At 36.5% G+C, this 14,340-nt stretch overlaps 1 protein-coding gene and 1 pseudogene across 5 annotated transcripts in view; both read left to right on the forward strand.

Annotated features, from left to right (window-relative positions):
• LOC115212914 (pleckstrin homology domain-containing family H member 2) overlaps positions 1-14,340 on the forward strand; it is a 1,355,391-nt gene that overhangs the window by 376,032 nt on the left and 965,019 nt on the right. The gene's annotated exons all lie outside the window — the stretch shown is intronic.
• Positions 7,742-7,860, forward strand: LOC115213616 (annotated as a pseudogene).

Raw genomic sequence — 14,340 nt, forward strand, 5'->3', positions numbered from 1 at the left:
ACACACACACACACACACACACACACTTTATTTGTAAGTTAACCAGGCTAGCATTGGTTTCATGTTAAGAGATATCTCTCTTAACAATTATCCAGATTGTTACATGTTGGTTTGCTTACATGCCTGTAACTTAGTGGTTCACCAAAAGAGAATGATAGAATAAGTGCCAGACATAAAAAAGGAAAAAAAAAAATATTAGAGGGTATTTATTGAACTAAAGCCTTTGAGGCAGTGCTCCAGTATGGCTGCAGTCCAATGTTTAAAACAAGTAAAATATAAAAGAGAAATCAGTTATCTCCTGTCACCACCCCACCCCCACCCAAGCCTGCAGGCGCTATAAAAAATAAGTGTAAAACAGTAAAATAACAAAAATGTTGTTAGCAGATTCAAATTTTCTAGCATTGATCTTCAGAATTACAGTGATTTGGTAATTTATCCAAAATTCTATCAAAAGGGTTTTGGGTAAATTGTTGGAATCATTAGTCTGTCAGACAGAACACTTTGTGGGAGTTAGTCATGATGTTCTGAGTTTATTTATACCAAAATCAACTTAGCTTTTAATCCTTCCAGAGTAGAAAGAATAAAGGGCTGTGACTACAGTGATATTGTATCCATAGAAAGTCTGGACTATAGTGGTTGTTTATACAGTGAGGCTGTCAGTGTAGTGACACTGTGATTGTAGTAATACTGTGAATGTAGTAAGGCAGCGAGCTGGCAGAAACGTTAGCACACCAGGTGAAATGCTTAGCGGTATTTCGGCTGTCTTTACGTTCTGAGTTCAAATTCCACCAAGGTCAACTTTGCCTTTCATCCTTTCAGGGTTGATTAAATAAGTACCAGTTACGCACTGGGGTCGCTATAATCGACTTAATCCTTTTGTCTGTCCTTGTTTGTCCTCTCTGCGTTTAGCTCCTTGTGGGTAGTAAAGAAATAGGTATTTCGTCTGTCTTTATGTTCTGAGTTCAAATTCTACCAAGGTCAACTTTGCCTTTCATCCTTTCAGGGTTGATTAAATAAGTACCAGTTACGCACTGGGGTCGATATAATCGACTTAATCTGTTTGTCCTCTCTGTGTTTAGCCCCTTGTGGGTAGTAAAGAAATAGGTATTTCGTTTGTCTTTATGTTTCAAGTTCAAATTCCACCAAGGTCAACTTTGCCTTTTATCCTTTCAAGGTCAATAAATAAAATACCAGTTGCATACTGGAGTCAATGTAATCGACTGGCCCTCTCTTCCCAAATTTCGGGCTTTGTGCCTAGAGTAGAAGAAATTCTATAACAATCTTTAAAGGCGGCAAGATGGCCGATACATTAACACAATGGACGAAATGCTAAGCGGTATTTCGTCTGTCTTTATATTCTGAGTTCAAATTCCGCCAAGGTCAACTTTGCTTTTCATCCTTTTGGGGTGGATAAATTAAGTACCAGTTGCATGCTGGGGTCAATCTAATCGACTGCCCCTCCCAAAAAAATTTCGGGTTTTGTGCCTTGAGGAGAAAAGAATACTGTGAATGTAGTAATGTTGTGACAGTAGTGCACCTGTGACTAGTAATGCTGTGACTGTAATAAAGCTGTGACTAGTAAGGCTGTGATTGTATTAAACTGTGATTGTAGTGAGGCTATGACTGTAGCAATGTTGTGACTGGAAATGCTGTGATTGTTTTGGGGCTGTGACTAGTTAAACTGTGACTGCAGTGTTTGCATACAATGAGGCTGTGATGATTGAGGTGTGACTACAGTGAGACTGTGACTGTAGCAAGACTGTGACTTCTGATTGTGACTGTAGTAAGGCTGTGACTTCTGATTGTGACTGCATTAGTCAGTCACTGTTGTGAGTCTGTAAGTGTAATGAGATTACAATAAGGCTGTAATTGTGGTGGCTGTGTTAGTTTATTAAGTTGGGTATATTTAACTATGTTGACTCTCACTAAATGTACATGGAATCAATTTACATTAAAGTGTTTTGTATAACTTATCTGATCTAGTATCTTTCTCCGGTACATGTGTGCTCACCTCTCTTTCTCTCTCTCTCTCTCTGCTCTCCTGAGACCATCTTCTACTATGTCTCTCCTTACCTCCCCCCACTGTGCACCTTCTACTGCTACCTCTCTCCTAACCACATTCTCTTTCTCCTCTTTGTTTCTTCTCCTTACTACACTATGTACTGTTACTTCTCTTTTGACTTCTTTCTTATACACACATCTATTGTTACCCTGTCCTCACCCTTCCTCCTTACACACAATTTACTCTTCTTCTCCTTTGCTCTATTTCTTATACCTCTCCTTACCACCTCTTCATTCCACACGATCTATGGTTACCTCTCCTTAACTCTCCTCCTCCTCCTTCCACACATTCTCTGGCTACCTCTCTTCACTTCTCTTTTATACTCACCTCCCTTTTTATATCAGAACTGGTAATTTTCTTGCTGACTTTGCTTTAAACATTTCCTAATTTCTTGCCGGTAAATTACACTCTTGTTTGCAATTTACTGGGATTATCATGTTCTATGGAATACAGACAGTAACACCATTTAACTTGGGATGGATTAGAAACGAGGTGCAGTTGAGAGGAAATGAATTCTTTAAACTCTTTAATTGCCAAACCATTTTGCTGTCATATTACTATATTTGGTGGAGCCAATCAAAGCTATTAGTTGTCAGTGGTTCATTCATTGGTCAGATAAAGCAGTAACTAGGGTGATAATGAAGTCAATATTAGCTGTAACTGGCCAATGAAATTAGCTAAAATGAGATATTGTTAACATAATGAACTGCAGAGAGATATAGTTTCTTCACTGTTTATTGACTCTAACTGTGAATTTCTGACAATGTAAGCTTCAACTCGTCTGATTCTACTTGTTCAATTCTTCAGAATTCAAACATCAATATTCTATCAATCCCAAACCAATGATTTTTTTTTTTACTTTTTCTTCTATTTTTTTTCATTGAAAAATTTTTTTATTATATTTTAGTATGTGCTGATTTCACAGAGATAGTATTTTGTAAATTACAGAACTAAAGCAATATTCAAAGGCTGTGTGTGTGTGTGTATGGTTGTTTAGCCCTTGGTTAGCTCTTATTGAGTGGACTTTGATCAAAAACATTGCAGCCGTGATAGCCCTCATCATTTATTCCATAATGAACTGTTTCTTTCCTTTTTAAAGATGGTTCTTTTACTTTTTACTTTTTTCAGTCATTGAACTATGCCCATGCTGGAACACTGCCTTGAAGGGTTTTAATTGAATGAATTGACCCTGGGACTTATTTTTTAAAAGTCTGCTACTTATTCTATTGGGCTCTTATACCGAACCACTAAGTTATGGGAACATAAACAAACCAACACTGGATGCCATGTGGTAGTGGAGGATAAACACAAGACAAACACAAAACACACACACATGATGGGGTTTCTTTCAATTTTTGTCTGCTACATCCACTTGATGGGTCAGGGGCTATAGTAGAAGACACCTACTTGTATTATGCAGGTGCCATGCTATGGAATTGAACCTGAAACCATGTGATTAGGAAACCACTCCTGCTCCTATGGGTATATAACTCAAGTGCAATTTGGCTGCTATTTCTAACAAAACATATGACCACATAGAAGCTCAGTTGTTGCATGTGAAATAATGATATAAATGTGATAAATATGTGTGAACAAAAAATGGAAACCTACTTTTGTGATTGTTGCTTTAAGTATCAACCAAAAAAAACCCAACAAAAGTAAGAATTTGGCTTGTTAGTATTATTTACATTCTACTGGATGTAGGAATCTTTAGAATATGTACGAATATTCCGAAATGTATGGCTTTATCTAAACAATATATTGATTGCTTTTCCACAAAAGGAAGAAGCTAGAGACTATTTATTCATACTCTCTGTTGTTAGCATTGCATGAATGGGACAGTATTACTGGAAATGGTATTATGGCAGATAGATGTGTTTTTTTGTTTTCTCCTTTTCTCCCAGCATAGACTGTTCTATGATAATATGGGTACTGGTACCTATTTTCCACTTCAGTAAACTGAAAAGTAAGTCAAGTACATGTTTCTTTGCCTTAGGACATTGCAAATAGAGTATCATATAAATAAATAGCAGCTCTCTATCTTTTCATTAACGACAATGGACTGTTTTGAAGAAGGGTGATGAAGAAATAGGTTGGCAAAATACTATATATTATATTAATTAAAAGAGAGAGAGAGAGAGAGAGAGAGAGATGTTGGAAATTGGAGAAAGGGTACAGTGGAACACTTACTACAACAAATCATTGAGGGAGCCACAATATGATCGCTTTATTTGCTAGAAATAAGAACCAAATCTTTTTCAAGTTGTACTTCGTGAAAACTGAGGGGGCACATTGAATAATGTTGTCCTAGCTATGCATTGCTTATGGGAAGTGTTAGGATGATCATGACTCAAATCATAGGTTTGCTATGTCAGAAATGATCTGAGATTAAACAACAACAACAATAGCAACAACAACAATAGCAACAACAACAATGAGGCATGAAGCTTTGAGTTCAAATTTTGTCAGTGTCCAACCATCAACATGCTGGGAACTGGGAATAAATTCTTTTATCCTATGGAAGTTGACATTGTGTTTCATGAAATGGATTCATTAAAAGTCTTTAATGGACTGCTGTCTTGATATTATGTTAAAGCAATACTACAGTAAGACATAGTGGAGGCACATGGTCTTGTGGTTAGAGCAGCAGACTCATGGTCGAGGGATCATGGGTTCGAATCTCAGACCGGGCGATGTGTGTATTTATGAGTGAACCACCTAAGTTCCATGCGGCTCCAGCAGAAGGTAATGGTGAACTTCTGCTGACTCTTTTGCTACAACTTTCTCTCACTCTTTCCTCCTGCATCTTGCAGCTCGACTGCGGTGGACCGGTGTCCCATCCAGGCGGGGAACCTATATGCCTGGGAAACTGGTCCTTATGAGCCAGGGATGGCTCGAGAAGGAACAAACAGTAAGAAATAAGACAGTGCTACTGTAAAAAAAAAAGAAAAGAAGAAAAGAACTATAGTACTACAGTAAGACAATGTGAAGGCACATGGCTTAATAGTTTGAACACTGGGCTCAAAATCATGAGGTAGTGAGTTTGATTCCTGGACTGGGCTATGTGATGTGTTCTTGAGCAAGACACTCTATTTCATGTTGATTCAGTTCACTCAGCTGTAGAAATGAGTTGCAATGTCACTGGTGTTAAGCTGTATCAGCCTTTGCCATAGCCTTGGATAACATAAGTCGTGTGGAGAGGGGAGGCTGGTATGCATGGGTGACTGCTGGTCTTCCACAAACAATCTTGCTTGAACTTGTGCCTCAGAGGGGAAAATTCTAGGAGCAATCTCATGGCCATTCATGATTGAAGTAGGTCTTCTTTTTTATTGGTATGATGACTAATGCTGTATGTCCATCACAATAATGCTGTGTAGGTGTATTTTGTTATGAAACAATGATCGGTGGTAAGTTCTCAAAGTGTGTCCAATCAGAATTAATGTCTTTAATTGTACAAATCAAGAGAATAGTAAATGTGAACTGATGTTGGACTGTAACCATAGTAACAATAAAAAGTTGGAGGGAATTTTTTATTTATTTGATAATTATTTGTGATTATCAATTATTAAGAATTAAGAGGAAGTACATATTTGATCAGAAACATATAAATGGCAGCATCTAAATTGTATAATAATTAAATTGACTACATAAATCAATGGTGCTACTGCTGATGTTAATGATATATAGCTAATTACACTAAGTGTGATATAATACATAAATATAATGTGCTGTTACATTGTGAATCCTCATCACTTAAGTTGATAATTGATAATAAATTAATTAATATATTACAATTTAATTAATAAGCAGTACAAAGGCCCTGTAGCATTGGTGGAGAGAATCCTTGGTTGAAATACAGATGGAACTCAATACCTGCCTGAGAGTGGATGCATTAAATTTAAAATAGATTGTTTTTGTTTAGTCCTAAGCCAGTTCTGATCAAACAAATGTATAGAGACATTCCAGCTATGACCAGCCGGTCTGTTTAGATATATTTAATACTATGTTGTCTAATGTGATCTTCCACAGTAAGTTGTGATATGAGAAAAATTTGGTTGCTACTTGTAGCAGGTGGAGTAACTAATTTAAGAATAAGAGCCTTTTTAGTATTAAGTGTGAAATGTAAGTTCATAAGAATTTGACTGAGTGAATTTTTGATTTTACATATAGGTGTAAGCATGGCTATATGTGAAGAAATTTGCTTTTCAATCACATGGTTCTGAGTTCAGTTCCACTGAGTGGCACCTTGGGCAACTGTCTTCTACTATAACTCCAGGGGCGAATCCAAGCTTTGTGAGTGGGTTTGGGAGATGGAAACTTAAAAAAACATCTGTTGTGTGTATGTATACACACACATACGCACGCACGCATGCATGCACACACACACACATGCACGCACGCACACACACACACATATATCTGTATGTGTGTGTGTGTTATTTTGACAGTATGTGATAGTTGTAAATAAGTGTCACTGTCACACAAGCGGTGTCATTCATTTCAAATATTCTGTGAGAATATGTCTGGCCATGAGGAAGTATTACTTTGCTTGAAAACATGTGAGGGTTGGAAACAGGAAGGGCATCCAGCTGTAGAACATCTGCCTCAAATAAATTCTATCCAGTCTGTGCAAGCATAAAAAAATAGACGTTAAATGATGATGGTGATGGTGATGTGATGATGATGATGAGGAGGAGGATGATATTCATGTGAAACTTACATTAAATTTCTATGGCTTTGCTATTAAACCATTGCTTTCGTACAGTTTTTAGAAACTTAGTAAATTATTTCAAATTTGTTAGGAGACAAAATTTATCACACAGTCAAGAGGTTTCCTCACCTCTAGTTCAGTTAGTTTCCCATTAATATACAGCAGATAGGTGGTACCTGTGATAAAGGTAAACCAATAAAAAGATGAAAGGCAGAAATTGTTCAATCATCTCATGCATTATTCATAATCATTGATTGATAGTAAGAGACTGATGAACAGTGATTCAATGTTCTTAAATTCTCTCCTAGCAATGAAACCATCGAAATGTGGTGTCATAAATTGCCCAAATGTTGCTAATTAAATAATTTGTAATTATATAAATTACTGTTGTTAAAAGTTCAAATTTCAAATTTAAACTGTTTGTTGGTTAAAATACTACTTTTAACATTAAATACTTTTAACATTCAGTTTAAATATAACCAGACTTTGAAAGAATTCAGAACTTATTAACTTTACCTCTATTTTTATTTCCAGAAGAATAGATATTAGGTGCTTTCTAAATGGGTATATTGTTGAAATTTAGGTTGTGGTCAGTCATTCCATCTCTTTGTCATTTCCTCTGTGAAGTTCACAGTCTTAAATCTGTCTTCACCATTTTCTCTCTTGTCTTCTTACTCTTATGCAAGTTCCAGCCACATTAAGTGTCCAGCACATCACATATCCATACCAGTACAGACTTCTTTCTTGCATATTGCATCCGATTCCTCTTATTCCTGCTTTTTCTCTCAACACATTTGTACTGTGTCATTCACGCACACTGACATTGCACATCAAATGGAGCATGTTACTGCATTTCTTTCCAGTCTTCTCCTGTCCTCTGCATTTAAGATCCATGTCTCAGTACTATACAGCATCACAATTCTAACTTAAGCAGCATGCAATATGCCTTTCACTCTGAAGGAGAAAACCTTTGCTGGCATATCACGTTGAAAGCACCGGTTCTCATCCGATCACCGAAATTAAGCAACATTGAGCCTAGTCAGTACTTAGATGGGTGACTGCTTGGGAAACCTAGGTGCTGTAAGCGTCACACATTTAAAGGCGGTGCTCCAGCATGGCCTCAGTCAAATGACTGAAACAAGTAAAAGAGTAAAAGAGATAAGTAGTAGAAGCTTCTTGAATGTTTTCCCACTTGTTCTTACCCTGACCACTAAGGTTTCAGTGCAACCACCACCTCTGCTAATTGCATCTCCAAGGTAACAAAAGCTATCAACTGCTTCTAATTGAGCTATTCATACATATTCAAACAATATATTTCTGTAGTGCTCATAGTATGTAATATGCTCTAATGGCTCTATGACATATGAAGTTTACCTTCTCTGTTATTCTACCTTTGATTCCACTACAGCTCTTGGTTTTCCATAGCTTACATTAGGTAAAATGCATGGAGTTTATATCTACTCTTTTTCTAAATACTGAGCAGGGCCATTTCCCTGAATACACTAGGATCTTGCTTTCTTTCCTACTTACCAGAATTCAATTCTTGCTAAGTTTACCATGAGGATTCTGAATTCTAAATTTTATTTACCTGTCTGGAATATCCGCTCTAGTTCCTGTATAGATTTATCAATGAGGACTTGATCATCAGCATATAAGAGTTCCCATGGATACCCAGCCCTAAGCTCCTTTGTGATGGCCTGTATGAGTATAACGAATAAAACAAGCTAAAGAATGAACCTTGATGAACTCCTACTTGTATGTTAAATTTGTCACTGAAAGAACTGTATTCAATAAATTGAAATACGTTTACAGCAGAAGTAACCTTTTTACTGACTGAAGGCTTTAATTAATCAGTTATTATGTAACATCCTTTTTACTTGTTTCAGTCATTGGACTGTGGCCATGCTGGGGCACTGCCTTGTAGAATTTTAGTTGAATGAATTGACTCCAGTACATATTTTTTTAAGCCTGGCACTTATTCTATCGATATCTTTTTGCTGAACTGTACTGTCATAGAGATGTAAACACACCAGCACCAGTTGTCAAGTGATGGTGGGGGACAAACACAGACACAAACACACAGACAGACAGACAGACTGACACACACACACATCATGCACGCATGCATGTGGTATCTGCCTAGATAATATATCCCTCCAAATTCACTATTATATATATATATATATATATACATACACACACGCACACATATATATATATATATATACTAGCAGTATCGGCCGGCGTTGCTCGGGTTTGTAAGGGAAATAACTATATAAGCATTTTTAGAGAGTTACTTCCCTTATATAATAGCAAAAAAAATGCATTAAAAATGGGAAAAAAATGATGGTAATTTTTTTTTTAAATCGTAGACTCATCAGAAGGGCTCGATATGTATCACGACTATAAGATACCCGCTTTTGGTTAAACTGCACTGCAAAATGTGGGAGTAGTTAGGAATCTAAATCGTAGGAGACAGATGCACAACTTCACTTTTATATATAAAGATATATATATATATATATATGCACAGGGTGTGGTGAATAAACTGTCGTTTAAATTACGTGAAAATGAAAATAACACTGACATCTCATTTTAAATATATTTACCAAAATTACATACAAATATGTTGAGATACTAAAGAGTAACTTTATTCAAAAAATCACCATTACCTTCAACTACAGCCTCCAGATGACTTCAGAATCTCCTGCAGCTCTTCTGGATGGTCTCTTTGTTTAAGTTCATGAATGCTGCCATAATCCTTGCCTTCAGTTTATCTTTGGTGTTACAAGGAGTTTTGTTGATCTCTTGTTCAACTGCACCCCACACATAATAATGAAGGGAGTTACAATCTGCGGAGTTAGGTGACCAGATGTTGGGAGTGATGTGATCCCAGAAATTGTCTGACAGCCATGCCTGGGTTCTTCTGCTTGTGTGGCATGGTGCAGAATCCTGTTGCCAGACACAGGGTCTTCCAGCAGCCATCCTCTTGACCCAGGGCAGCACTACCTCCTCCAGGCACTTCAAGTAGGCCTCGGTGATGTATGTGAGGCCGTGTGGGAAGATGAATGGAGGCATAGCATCATCATCACTAGTGACCACTCCAAACACCATGATGTTGACTGGATGTTTTTATCACTGTTGGTACATGTCTTCAGACTACACTGTCCTCAGACTGACACCCAAACACTCTGAAATGTTTGTATTGGAGCTTTTGGCATGAATGCCAAGTAATACAGAATGTTGTTTCCAAATTTCTGGCAGAGTGAATTGCATCTTGGTGCTGTTTTTCTCACAGACGGTGCCCAACTGACCCTACTATGCTATGTAGTCAACAAAATCACAAACAAACAATGTGCATGCTTGAAATTAAAAATATAAAATGGCGACAATTTACCTATCACCCCACCTCTCTCTCTCCCTATATATATATATATATATATATATATATATATATATATATATACAAGTGAAAAGTATTTCATTTATTGATGCCATGACAGGAGGGAAAACAATCAAGTATATTCAAGCCAATGAGGAAGCCTCTCAGTGGACATGTGACTTGCTATAAATAGCAACCAAATATACCCCCAAATCTCACCCTGCTGACTTGAAATAGAAGGACACATATAATGTAGTCCTGGCTGCACCTTGCTTATAAAAAAGAGTTGTGATGGTCATGGCTGGAATGTCAATGATCTATCTGTGCTAACTTAGAGTTAAACAATAACTCCACAATATTGTTAATTGAGTCACTACAGAAATATTAGTTTCTAGTGAATGTCAACAATTACATTACTATGCTGTGTTAATTACACTAAGTCATTAATTGTGTCACTTGTAAATAGGTTAATTACTTAAGTCAGCAACTGTGTCACTTGATGAAGATTGATTACTTTAGGTTGTTAACTGTATCACTGGAAGAATTGTTTAGTGACTTTAGCTCGTTAACTGTGTCACTGGAAGAATATTTTAATGACTTTAGCTTGTTAACTGTGTTAATTACTTTAAGTTGTAAACTGTGTCACTAGGTTGTTACCTGTGTTACTAGTGAGAACGTTAATTACTTTGAACTGTGTTCATTACGTTCGGTCATTAACTGTATCATTTGAAGGTTAATTACCTAAGGTCATTGTGTTACATGTCCAAAGGTTAATTACTTCAAGCCATTAACCGTGTCATTTGTGTCATCTATGAAATTTGATTTCCATAGTCACAGAATGAACACTGTGTACAGCAATTCTGTCTACGTAATTAGCACTTATATATAATTAGTTGGGAAGTGAGGATTGAAATTAGCTTAATAAATGTGACTCGTAAAACCTTTTAGTGATTTATAGTTCTGGATTTGTTTTTCCAGTGTCTACATTAGACTAAAATAGCTACTAACATTATGCGAACCACATAATTTCAGCTACGCAACATAGACTTACACAGTTGATATTGTTCTCTCCACCCACCACCACCACCATCACCACCACCACCATCACCACCACCACCACCACCACCACTGACCCACAAAATTATCTCTTCTCATGCACAACACTACCTCTCTCCCAACTCTTGCAGCATTCCCCAACCACATAATTTCTCTCTTATCTCCACCCCCTATCAATTGTATCATCATTACTAACCTGTTGCCTTTTTCCTGCACTCCTCTGCATCCCTCTTCTTCCCCAGCTTGTGCGTCATTGGTCATCTCCATCCTTATAATGACTCCATTCCCTATCCCATCTTCTCTTTCTATAAAGTTGATTTAATTTACTGTAATAGAATGTTTAATACACCTTAAATTCTTGGGCATGTGACACTGATGAGAGTCACTAGATCAAAATAGCAGCTATATATGAATGTTAAGGAGTCTATGATTTAAAGAAAAATGTAAAAGACAGAAAATTGAATTAAATAAATGCATCAAGATAATATAATTTCTTTCTTTCACTTCACTAATGAAAGCAAAAATAGATTTTTGCTAAGAATCTAAGAATCTTTCACTTGTCATAGGGAACAACCAATCATCTGAGAAGTTTACTTCTCAACCATGTGATTCAGGGTTCAATCCAAATGCATGGCACTCAGAGCAAGTGACTTCTACTATAGCTCTTTGTAGATGAAAATTGAAAGAAGCCCATTGAATATGTTTGTATATATGCATGTGTATGTGTGTGTGTATGTGTGTGTGTGAGTGTGTGTGTGTGTGTGTACATGCATATTTGTGTTTGTCCCTCACCACTGCTTGACAATAGGTGTTGGTTTGTTTACGTCCCTGTAACATAGTGGTTTGGCAAAAGAGGCTGATACAATAAGTACCAGGCTTAACAAAAAAATCCTAAGAACTGGGGTCAATCTGTTCAGCTAAAGGTGATGCTCCAGCATGACTGCAGTCCAGTGACTGAAACAAGTAAAAGATAAAATATTATTTCCTTTCTGTGATAGCATAAATCATTATAAGATGGTAAATTAGTGTAGCATTCTGTGAGAGACAGTTTAATTATAAATGTTTTAGCTCTAAAGCACTGATAGATCATTGACAGCTCAATCAATAAACTGTAATTAGATCAATATCTTAGCAGATCTGTCTGTTATAGATCTATCATTGGCTAAAGTATTTCTTGCCAAACATATTATAATTTAACTAATTGACTCACATGAATTTTCTTAATTACTATTTAAAAGTGACAGTTTTACCAGTATGCCGTACATATTTGCCTGGCATCCATGTCCCAGTATTTTCCCAGTCTTCAGAGTTATCTCGGGACTCATGAAAGAAAAGCTTTATATTATTGAGAACGTATGAAACAAATATCAAGTCATTAAGAACGAAATGTTCGATTCTCTTAGACACCAAGTTTGACAGTCATTAATTCTAATTTTATCCTGACAAGTCTTTGTATTACAATATTGAAGCATAACATCACTTTTCAAAATACAATTCACGATGTCTAATTATATTGTGAGTTTTCTATTGTAAATTAAGTTTTTTGAACCCATGGATTGATAAAAAAATTCGTGTTGTTTATGAATATGAGTTCTCTTGCATCCCAGACAGCTCAAAACAGCAATGTGTTTAGTGAAAATGTGGCATATGGGCACACTGTATGTTGATGGTTTGAGAAGTTCCAGTCTGGTGACTTTATTCTTGAAAATCGGCCCCGTGGTAGACCTGAGACCAAGGTGGATGATGATGAGCTAGAAACTGTAGTGGAAGTGGATACATCTCAAACTACACATGAGTTAACAGCAAGGTTCGATGTTTCAATTCCAACTGTATTGGACCATCTGAAACAAATCAGAAAGGTAAAGAAGCTTGACAAGTTGGTACCAAATGAACTGAACAAGTATCAAATGACACATTGTCTTGGAACTTGCTGTTCTTTGCAGTCACAACATAAAAGTGAACCATTTTTGTATCATATTGTTATGTGTGATAAAATATGGATTCTTTTCAATAATAGCAATCATTCTGCACAGTGGTTAGATAGAGACGAAGTGCCAAAACACAGTCCAAAAAGGAATATTCACCAAAAAATAAGCTAATGGTGTTTGTTTGGTAGTCCAGTGCTGGTGTCACCCACTACAGCTTCATGAGACCTGGTAAGTCAGTTACAGCAGATGTATACATCAACCAATTTGGATGGGTGACAATTTCATATGACACCGCTAGAAAAAAACTGCCATTCAAACCGAAAAGATCCCAGAGAGATAACAGGGTTAATGCCACTACTGGGATGGTGAGAAGGGGTGTCAGAGAGAAACACGGAACACTATGCTAAGAGAAGTAAAGCTAAGTTAGGAGGAATGAAGGACAGAAAGAATGAGCAGGCAGAGGGATGTGATAATTGGGAAGTTAGCAATTAGCGATGGAGAAACCAAAAGCCAAGAAGGAAAGTTGACAGAATTAAAAAAAATGAAGAAATATGAAGAAAAAATGATGGAAAACGCAGAAAAATGACAAAACGAAACAATGAAGAGATGATGAGAAACTGAGGCAATGTGAAAGGTTTTATGAACGGTTTTAATAGATTTTAATAGATTACATGAACAGTGAACAGTGAGGAGGCCCTTTGAAATCCTCATTTGAAAATCTCAGTGAGTGAACGTTCAATTAAACAACTGATATTGGTCAATAGAGATAGGCCAATTCTCTTGCAAGATAATGCTCGACCATATATTGCACAAAGAATGCTACTCAAGTTACAGGAACTGAACTTGGAAGTACTCTGTCATCCACCATATTCAGCAGACCTTGCACCAACAAATTATCACATTATACAGGCATGAGACAACATTTTTCAAGGAGAAAACTTCAAATCTGAAAACGATGCAGAAACAGTCTTTCATGATTTCATCACCTCTTGTTCTCCAGAATTCTTCACTGCCAGCATAAATAAGCTACTGATAAAATGGCAAAATTGTGTTGATAATTTAGGTGCATACTTTTATTAACTGTATTGCTTTTTCTTGACATTTCATTCTTAATGATCTGATATATTAAAATTTAGCTAATTGACTTGCATGAATTTTCTTAATTACTAATTAAAAAGTGACAATTTTACCAATATGCAGT

Source organism: Octopus sinensis, linkage group LG6 (assembly GCF_006345805.1).
Source record: "Octopus sinensis linkage group LG6, ASM634580v1, whole genome shotgun sequence".
Lineage (NCBI taxonomy): Eukaryota > Metazoa > Mollusca > Cephalopoda > Octopoda > Octopodidae > Octopus > Octopus sinensis.